General features: G+C 47.8%; 1 long non-coding RNA gene across 1 annotated transcript in view; it reads left to right on the top strand.

Annotated features, from left to right (window-relative positions):
• Positions 1-652: 652 nt before the first annotated feature.
• LOC136407110 (uncharacterized) overlaps positions 653-10253 on the top strand; it is a 28483-nt gene continuing 18882 nt past the window's right edge. Inside the window, exons 1-2 of the long non-coding RNA XR_010751769.1 lie at positions 653-715; positions 3853-3922. This is a non-coding gene — a long non-coding RNA (uncharacterized lncRNA). The remainder of the gene's footprint in view (positions 716-3852; positions 3923-10253) is intronic.

Below are 10253 nucleotides of genomic sequence, written 5' to 3'. Positions count from 1 at the left end.
TCGGTTTTCACCCCATGTCTGTTTACTAAGTTACACACACACACTCACAAAACGAGAATGAAATAAGATTCGGGGAGATTAACCACCTAAAGATTTCAGGACTAGGTAGAAGCTACCAGCAACGTATTGTGTGTCCGCTCTGGTATGATTGTTCTTTATGTTTTTATACAGGCTGGGTCACAATTTAAGTTTTTTGAGAGAAGAATTCGACACTTACATGACTTTCAGAAACATCTTTAAGTCCGTGTATACCTATATAACTTTTTAGGCAAGTTCATCTTTCGAGACCTCAGTTCCTTCATCTGTAAAATGGAGCTAAAGATTGCACCTATCTCAGAGGGTGACTGTGGGGCTTCACTGAGCTCAGGCAGTGTCTGATGTATATAGTAAGTGCTAAATAAATGTTAGCGAGTGCTTTTTCTTTTGTGTTGTTGTTGTTTGTTTTTAACTAACACTTCCTCACGGGTTCACAGTCCAGTGCAGAAGCAAACAGAAATCTTTACAACATGATGATAAGTGCTGCGATAGAAGTCAGTGCAAAGCAATGGAGATAAGAGAGTGAACAGGGAGGTGAGGAAGGCTTCCTGGGGGAGAGGTGAACTTTGATCCGTTTCCGGGAGAAGAAATCTGGTTTCAGCTAGTGAGGACAGAAGTCACCGCAGGCAGAGAGAGTAGCCTGTGCACGAGATGACCGCTCAGAAAGGGGCTGACGGCGGTGAGCCACAGGGTCCTGTGTGTGATGGTGGATGGAGGAGAAAGAGATGTGGGTGAGGGGTGGGTTGAGGCATGCATGTTCCTATGCAAAGGTCAGTAAACTAAAGAGTGTACATCTCCCTGTGTGTGTGGATATCTGAACCTTCTTCTTTCTGGGAACTTACATTCTGAAGTTGAACAGTATTTATAGAAAAGACGCAAGTAATATCCCTCCACCCCCACATGCCCATTTCTGTAGCACTGATAACCAGTGATATGCGTCCAGGGGAAAGAGCTTCAAATGCAGCCAGGCTGCTGTGAAATGAGTTGATATGATGCCACTGACATTGACAACCAGAGCTAGCTGGGCATTGGCTGTGAAGTCAGGGCTTGCCGAGCTCCAGGGATCCTGTCTAGAATATGCTTATTATGCATGTATTGCCCAAGCTGGACCTAATAAGAAGGTTCAAGGTCTCTGGATGCAGAAGAACTGGACTGTAATTCTGCCTCTGCTCTTCTGCTTATTATCCACAGACCCAATCTGTGCTCCTATCTACCCCATCCTTGCATCAGGAGGCTGAGCCCTCTGGACTATACTCCAGGTTCCTTTGCCCTCTGGCTTTGGTTGGATTCAGGCAGTGAGAGGGCTTAGCAGGATATAGGAAGGCAAGAAGAGACAGAGATGCCTGACCAGTGGTGGTGCAGTGGATAGAGTGTCGACCTGGGACACTGAGGTCCTAGGTTTGAAAGCCCCAGGTCACCAGCTTAAGTGTGGGTTCATTCAGCTTGAGCACAGGATCATCAACATGATCCCATGGTCACTGGCTTGAGCCCAGAGGTCACTGGCTTGAAGCCCAAGGCCACTGTTTTGAGCAAGGGGTCACTGGCTTAGCTGGAGCCCCCCGGTTAAGGCACTTATGAAAAGCAACCAGTGAACAACTGAAGTGACTCAACTACAAGTTGATGCTTCTCATCTCTCTCCCTTTCTCTTTCTCTCCCTCCCTGGCAGGGAGAGAGGTGAGGATATTTACTCCTCTCCCTTCTTCCCAGTTCTTTCTGGTTCTGATGGTGGCTGTGCTCCTCAGTGACTACAGCTCTTGCCAGGTGGCTCCTCTTTGCCCCTGACCTCACCAGGCTCCGATGACATCTGTTTCCTCCCCTGGCCCCTTTCAGCTTCATGCTGCTGCCAGTCCTGGTGCCTGGTCATCCCCTGTTGATTCTTTTAGCTCTGCCCACACCTCCATAAAGAGCCCCTTTATTCAATTATTCTCAGCCAAGTCCCCTTGCACATGTCCTCTCTTTTCTACTGAGACCCTGGCCAAATTAACTATGTACTAGTTGCACATACTTTGTCCAGGGACCTTAACCTCTTGGAATCTCAGATTCTTCCTATGCAAAGTTATGATAATCATGTTGTCTGCCTCCTAAGGTTGTTTGGAGGAAATGATGAGATCATATGTTTTCATATAATATTTTTAAAGCCTCTAAGATGGGGCCAGACACACAGAAGGCCCTCAATAAATATTAACAACTATTGTCATTGCAACTATTCCTAAAATTATCATTATTAAATATTCAAGAGAATTGAGGGATGTCAGATCTGGAAAGTCCCTGGGGCATGGCCAAGAACAACCCCATAATTTTATATTTGAGGAAACTGAGGCCCAACATGCTTGCCCGGATTCACACAGCTAATTAGTGGCAGGGCTAAGGATAGCATCAGCCTACATTGAAAGAAGGCCAGCTGTGTTTGCATCAATTCTGTTTAACTTCTGTAATGAAGGTGTTGATGCCTTCAGTGACGTCGCCCACTTGTTTTAGAAATGAGTTACATAAGCCCGACTCCCTCCACTAACACTTTATTTGCTCCCTCTGAGAAGAGCATCAGACTGTCCCAAAATAAGCAAGAATTCAAGAGAAAATCCCTGTTTCACGACTTCTGCTCCCTGCTGCTGACTCATTTGGTCCTGGGCCTCTGAGCTCTCGCCATCAATCACCCATCCTCAGAAGAGCATGCCGGACGCAGGACGGTGTCAGTGCTGTCACAGGCTCAGGCTGTGACACCTGAGCTCAGCAAGGCCACCGGCCCTGGGGGCTCCCGCCACCAAGCTGCAGAGGGAGGCCATTTCAGGTCCCTCTCTGCGGTCTGGTGCCCAGCTGATGATGACTTCCAGCTGCTATACTTTTGCTTTTTGGGAGCCATGTCGGGCCATCCTGGTCGGTGCAGAACCCAAGCGGATAGGCCTTTTAACCATGCATTTTTGAAACAACTAGGATCAAAAGTGCCCTGTTATCCTATTGCTGGCCTTCAGATCTTTCTAAGTTTCAGATTCACAAAGAGCGTACCTATCAGCTTGGTGACTCCCACTCCCTTGGCAAGTGGAGCTAGCTTCCCCTTCCCAAGCTCAAATGTAAATGTTTCATTATCTCCGCCCCCCCCCCAACAGTGATACACTTTCAATTGCCTCTGTCCCAGGCCACGCTCGCTGTCGCCCGGGATGCTCTCATGACGGTGGGGAGGGGGAGGACTGGGCTCTCAGGGCCCCTGCAGCGCTGCTTTGGGTGGTCACCGACATTTCCTCCCAGGAGCTTGTTCCTCGCCATTTTCAGGGGACACTGAAACCCCTTCTCAGGTCACCTTCAACCCAGCCACAGGCAATTTCCACCTCATTGTGCTTGAAAAACTGAGCGTTCTCTTATTTCTTTCCTCGTTTGTAACATGTGATCTTTTAGAACAAAAATGATAAAATGTTGGGGGACACTGGATGTGGCATCTAAAAAAGCAAGGATAAAGAGAAATCTAAAAATTCATAAAGATTTTGAGAAAATCACAATTTCAAAAGTGGAGGAAGGAGGCTGTCTCTGGCTGCTCCGGGCCATGCCCTTCCACCTGCACTTTCCTGATTTCTATAGCAGTAACCCTGGGAACTCTGGGTGGCCAGAGCCCCCAGGTGCCGGGGTGGAGGTGGTTTTATAGTAGTAACGAATCACGATGTGGCACACACTGATCACTGTAACATACTCTCAGAAATCTTGCATAGATTTAGAGTGTAAAGGTAGAGACGGTGGTGCCGTGTGTGTGCGTGTGTGTGTGCATGCGAGCCCGTGTGCGTGCGAGCCCGTGTGTGTGTCTGCAGCCTTCCACCATTCGCCCCCCAGCGCTGCATGCATCGCCAGCCCCATCAGCCCCTTGGAAGCCCCCACACCCTGCGTGCAACAGCAAGGCCAGGTGGGTACCTCCTGCTGCCGTCTGAGTAATCGGGAATTCTCCATGTCTCACCGTTCCGTGCCTTGGGCTGCCACATGGCGACCTAGAAGCTTTCATGCTGTGATACTGCTCTGTTGTTTCTTGTTAATATGCCCAAGGCGTTTTATAGTCAAAGAGAAAAAAAAGAAGACAGGAGAGGAATCAAATCCAAATTTCAGCAAGGCGTGGTGTGACTAGTAGCAATTGGGGAAAACTAACAAATTATAATTATTCGAGTGGCCGGGTCTTATGGTTAAGTCCAAGGTCTCATTTTAGAGGTGAAGAAACAGAGGCCCCAGCCACTAGAGTAGCTTGTTCAAAGCCCTAAATGTTCTGGTCCGTCTCCCAGGGTCTTTCTTCCATCCTGAGAAGCTTGTGTTCTCCCTCACCATTGGAAAGGGCTCCCTGAGAGTTTGGGAAAGTCACGTGACGTTTTGGTTATTCTGTTTGTCCCCTCAGATGCAGCCTCAGCCATTCTTGGTCCTGGTCTGTGTCCAGGAAGCGAGGACCCCTTCCTTAGCCCCCAAGCTTCCAGCTGATGCCAAGGAGAGGTTCGGGTGTTTATCCTTTACATTCCTTCCAGCCAGGTGGGGGTTTTGCCAGTGGCTCTGCTCCTCAGGGAAGGCATGGCTCCAGCCACGTGGCCTCCCCTCATGGCTACGGTTCAGTCACCCCGCATCCTCCCACCACTCTGGGGCCGGGGGCGGCAAGGGCTCCCTGCTGCCACGCCTCCCCAGATGGCTCCTCTGGCTCCTGCTCTGCATTCTGCCTGCCCTCTGGGTGCACTCCCTTTTATCAAAGTCTTTCCAGGTGAACTATCTGAGTGGGCTGGAGACTTCCTGCCAAGCCGGAAGGATACACTAACGCCAGAGTTTTCCCTTTGAGAAATGAGGATAAAAACTGTCCAGTTGGGGTTTTGACAAGGGTCAAGTAGGGTCCTGTATGTAAACATGCTCGGTCTGGCCCAGCAAAATTGATACATGCCCGCTGAGGCTTTCAGTTTGAAGGCAGTGAATTGCAAACCAATTCCTGGGTCTAGAAACCCCCAACAGTGAGAGACGCCATGTTTTGCTGTTCTACCCTGGGCAGCTGTTAGCATCGATCTGCAAAGGATGTCCTGCTTCTCCTGCCTCCACCTTTTACTTGAAAGCCAAACACCAGAGTGACTCACTGGTGGCCTAATGCTACACAAAGAAGGGAAACAAGTTCTCAACAAGTGGGGTGTCATCAACTATGCTCCACTTAGAGTTCTGAGCCCAGGAGTCAGGACTAACCTTGGGAAAAAGATTAATGGGAAAAGTCCGTTCCGAGGTCTTCCTCACTCCGCTCTGCCAGGCTTCTCCCACTGCCCCATCTCTAGGACACTGACCCTCAGTCTTCCAAGGACTTCACCAAAGACCATGCCACGCCCTTTAATGTCAGTTGATTAGACTCAGTAAAATTCTACTAACGTCTATGGATATCGACAATACCCAGGTGCTATCTCAGGTGGGGAGAAGACAGAAACGATCAAGATGTGTTGTTACTTCATCAGTGCCAACAAATGCCGTTGTGGTTATCTGTGCAATTGCCTGATTAAAATAAACTTTTCAAACAGTCTGATAATCAGAGAGGGCCCTTCTAGATGCTACTGGCCATGCTTGGTTCATGCTTAAGAGTGTGGATTTTGGAGCAGTCAGCCCTGTTTTCAAAATTCAGCTCTATCACGTACTTGCTCTGTGACTTTGAGGAGGTGACTTAACCTCTGTCCAGCCTGTGCTGGAGCCCACTCCAGAAAACCGATGGTGTGCGAGTCTTCCCAGCTCTGCAGTCACCAATGTCAGGCTGGTAGATTAAAACCTTCCATGAATAGTGAAGATTCAGCCCATAGAAATGAGCAGATGTTACAAGTTGGGTGTTTTGGGTTTTTTTTTTTTTTTGCCTTCAGTCAGTTGTTGACATGTACTGCCTTTTCCCCCTATATTTCTTGGCCTCTAGACTGGAACTAAATAGGAGCTACTTCATTGGGCTGCTGGGAGGATTAAACAACATTGAAGACATACGTGTCACATGGTGTTTGCCAGATATGTACGACCTGCTCTTGTGAGTATTGTTCTAGCCCATGGCATTTCTCCTTGTCATTCCTCTGGGTAATGACACAGCAACCAGCATTCTGGAAGCTGCAGGCTGCCCTGGCCAAGAGGGATGAAGTTCCTTCCACGTCCCTATCTACAATCCTCTAAGACGTCGTTTTCTAAAACAAAACAAAAATGGAATTCTTTGCTTGGGAATGACTCAGCTTCCTTTCAGGGAGGCATGACTCTGCTTCCCAGGAGCCAACAGCGATTAGTAAAAGAAGGAATGACCCCCCTGACCCCTGGCCGTCGTCAGACTGCTGGGCAAGGAAGGAGCTTGCTGATTAGGTGCGGACTTGCAGACACCACCAGCACAGGTGCCCAACGGCTTCTCTCTAGAGAAGCTGGAGTTGAGTTTCTGGGGTTCCTGGGGTTGGGAGGGGTCAGGACATACAGCAGGGTAATAGGAAGGACATGGGGTGAGAAAAAGGTTCCTGCCAAGTTACTGAGAGACACATGATAGCTCAACTGGGAACGGAGAGTCAGGTTTAATATTGTTTCTGCTCCACACTTAATAATTGAGGTCAATGGTTTATCAAGTCGTCACTGAGGGCCACAGGGAGGCCAGGCGTCTAAGCGCAGAAAGGCGGCGGTGAGGTTGAGGCAGCGGGAACTAGAATCAGAGATTAAAGTGCTAGCCAGTACCTTGCTGATGCGACTGGGAGGCGTTCCAAAGACCCTCACCCCTGACTTTTCATTGTGCCAAAATTCGCACTTATTACATTAGCTCTCGAAAAAGTTTTTGGAAACGTGTGCTTCCCCACCACGTAAAGGCAAAGTTGCCTAAATGACACGTCTCACATTGGTGCAGAGGCTCCTATCCGATCAGCGACCATCTGCGGTCCCAGAGCTGGAAGCAGGATCCGGAAACTGTGCAGTCTTAGATGAGACATGCGTGTGGTGAAAAGTGGACAAAGACCTGATTTAAGGCGTGCTTTTGGTGCAATGGGCAGCTGAAGTAGGAACCCTGGGAAGTCAGATGGTGTGTCTTCCCTGGACGAGGTAAGGTGCTGGGTGCAGGGCAGGCAAAACGAAGCAGGAGCCTGGCCAACGTGCAAGAGGCGAGCCGAAGGCCACCATGGGGCCCGCAGGAAGCACAGGGACACGGGTGTTTGCTGGGCCTTTTCCTCATGCTAACTGATGAGTTAGGAGACTCAACAGGAAAGAAAGTTCTGATAGCAAACGGGGTCAAAAAACGGGAAGGGCACTCAGAGGGCAGTGGCCGCGGTGCAGCCCTGTGGCCCATCGGCAGCAAAGAGAGTGTATTTCTGGCTTGCAGATCTCGTTAGCGGGAGGAAATCAGGAAAGGGAAGTTGAGCATTTGAGGCCTGTGTAGATCGTGGGCTGATCTCACCCTATTTAGTGCTTGCAGGTGGGGAGCCGCCATGGCCTCTGGACAGCCTGGGGACAGCAGGTCTGGTAGCTAGATGGCCTGAGCTCAGGGGAAGTCTGAGCATCCGTCACCCTCTCTGCCTGGAACATGTGCCCGGCTCGTTAATACTCCCAAGAAGTGTTAGTATAAGAAGTGCCCGTAATAGTGCTCTAATAGCCTATATTGTCTCAATCTCCCTCTCTCTTTCTCAAAATCCCTCCCTCCCTCCCTCCCTCTCTGAAGGGCACATGCTATTGGACCAGAGGTTTCGAATCTTCCAGAAATCACTTTAGCATGCAGGAGAGAGACAGTCTTTCCTCCACTGTGTAAATCTATATGGGCCCTAAACGTCAGGCCTGTGCCTCACCCTGGGGAAGCAGCGGTGAGGGGGAGGCCCAGAGGGGCTCTACTATCCGTATCACCTCGGTCTGGCTTTTTCTGTAGACTTCAGAGCTGCTCATCCTGACTCCCTGGACTCACCTTCGGCTTTTCTCCCTTGTGCTCTGGAAAGCAAAGTAAATTCAAAAGCGAGGTGCAAGGCATAGACGTTTCTTTTCTAAGGATTCATACTTTATTTTTTTTTGTCCCTAAAATTGGCCTGCCACCCACTCTACTTTGAATCAACACCTAGGAAAGCTCATTTCCTCACCTGTGAAATGATGAAAACTTGTGGATCGTGCCCGTAAGATGATATACTATGAAGAATCAATGAAACGATGCATAGAAAGTCCTTATAGAGTGCTTGGCACTTCTAAGCACTCAGAAATGTTAGCTGTAATTGTTATTGTTGTTGTCAATAGTATTTAAAACTGACCAAAATTGTAATGGGTATTGGCCCAGGGACAACATATTAACAAAGCCAGGGACCGAGTTGATATGCATATTACTAAATGTCTGAAGAAAGGTAACGTCCTACTGGGAAGATTTGCCTATTCCTGGTAGACGGGTCTATTCACACGTCAGACTAGATTGCTGACAAATTTCAGTGAGTACTTGGTTTTTAGTCTTATCACGAATCTACCTCACACATCTATGTTGGAGGATGGTACAGTGTTTTGTGTTGAGACAGAGGAGGGAGTAGTGAGAATCCCCCAATAAACAAATGGATTAATTTTGGTGAGCAACCTTTGCTTTTGGTCTTATAACACATGGCAAGACATTTACTTCATTTTAGGATTTTCAGTTGTTTTTCTGTTGAAAGTGCACCTTCAGAGGCAACAAATCTTTCTCTTGACATTGAATATGAGTCATAAAAGAAGTGTTGCTGCTTTCCTTTTGAGGGATTTTTTTTAGTTTTTTTTTTTCCCCTTTAAGTTTTAGCAATAGAAAAATATGGACATCCAACATCCACTGGGCTATGATAAAATGGAAACATACGTCCCTTGTTTATCCATCACTACAAAGCATAAGAAAACTCACAAGTCACCCATAGACTTGCTCCCTTTATTTTTTTATAAAACCAGATGGGTATTCATGTTTCAAAAAAACAAGGTTGAGAAAAAGCACAGCTGATGGAAGGTCCCCACTGCGTATGGGTCAATTATCTTTATTGCAGAAACACTAGACAGTAGATGAGAGACGAAGCAGTGTGCACAGAAGCCGACTGCCCTTGCACATGCTCCTTGGCCTGTTGACGTAAGAAGGGCCCAAGGAGTTCAATATGCCAGCAGTGGATTGGAAATCCCTCCTTGCCTTCCTTCAGCCCTGGCCACATATTTGTCAATGCAAATTAACAGCTGGGCATAGTCAATAATGGATGAGTTAAAGACAGTTATCAAGCCTTTGGAAAACGAGATGTCCTGCCCAACTTTGCTGAGAATGTGACATGTGCACCTACTTTCAGAATCATTCAGCTGTTTCTTTAAGATCATCCAATAAGTTTTGACCCAGTAAACCATTCTGTTTTGTGTCCTCAGCACCTACCACAGTGCTCCACTTTGAGTAGGGACAGAGTAAACACTGCAGGCGGAGAGGACGCCATCAGCAGTGCAGGTGCCCAGTTATTTCTGTAACGAACCTGATTGGAATGCTGATCTTGCACAGTCAAGATGCCTGCCTTCGGTGAAAGCCCTCGGACCCTGAGGAAGTGAGATGATTTGGCTTCCCTGGCCTTCCACTTCCTCCCCTGAAAACAAAGAGCTTGGACTTTCTCTGGTTATTTCCAGTTCAGTGAAGGAGAGAGGTCAAATCCGTGTTTTGTCACCCCGGGGGTCCCTTTTCTTCTGTGTGAGTAACCTGGTCTTGAGGCTCCTCTCTTCCTTTTTACTCTTTCTCCTGTTCTTCCTTCTTTCCCATTGTTTCCTATATATAGTCACGCACCAGAAAATATGTAAAGGCAATGGGAAAATACGGTTTCTGCCCGAATTCTGTATCCCCTAAAAGTCATTGTGGAAAGGCTGATCAGACGCCGTGTTCCCTGTGGGCTTCTATTTTTATTGCTCCCTCTGACTTACATTTTCATGTTTATTTCAACTTTGGCTATAATTTCTTTTACTATCCCAGATAAGGTAAAAACTAATGCTAATCTGTGTTCTTTAGCTGGGCATTACCAAAAAGCACTGTTTCTTCTCAGATGCCTTGCTCTGGCCATGTTGCAGCATTGAAAATTTTAACTACTTCCTGCGACTCTTAATCATGTGCCTAAAGGAAATAGATAAAACTCGAGAGAGAGAATTCAGCTCAGCGAATGTTTACTCATCATCTCTCATGTGCCTGGCTCTGGCTCTAGGTGTCTAGAGGGTACAAAGATGAGTACGGGGCCTGAAGGAGGAGGCAGGAGAAGCTGAGCAAGAATTTACTTATGCACGAGTTCATGTAAGAAAGGGCC

Source organism: Saccopteryx leptura, chromosome 5 (genome assembly GCF_036850995.1).
Source record: "Saccopteryx leptura isolate mSacLep1 chromosome 5, mSacLep1_pri_phased_curated, whole genome shotgun sequence".
Taxonomy (NCBI): domain Eukaryota; kingdom Metazoa; phylum Chordata; class Mammalia; order Chiroptera; family Emballonuridae; genus Saccopteryx; species Saccopteryx leptura.
The sequence above is the reverse complement of the archived record's forward strand: the minus strand, read 5'-3'. Positions and strand labels throughout refer to the sequence as shown.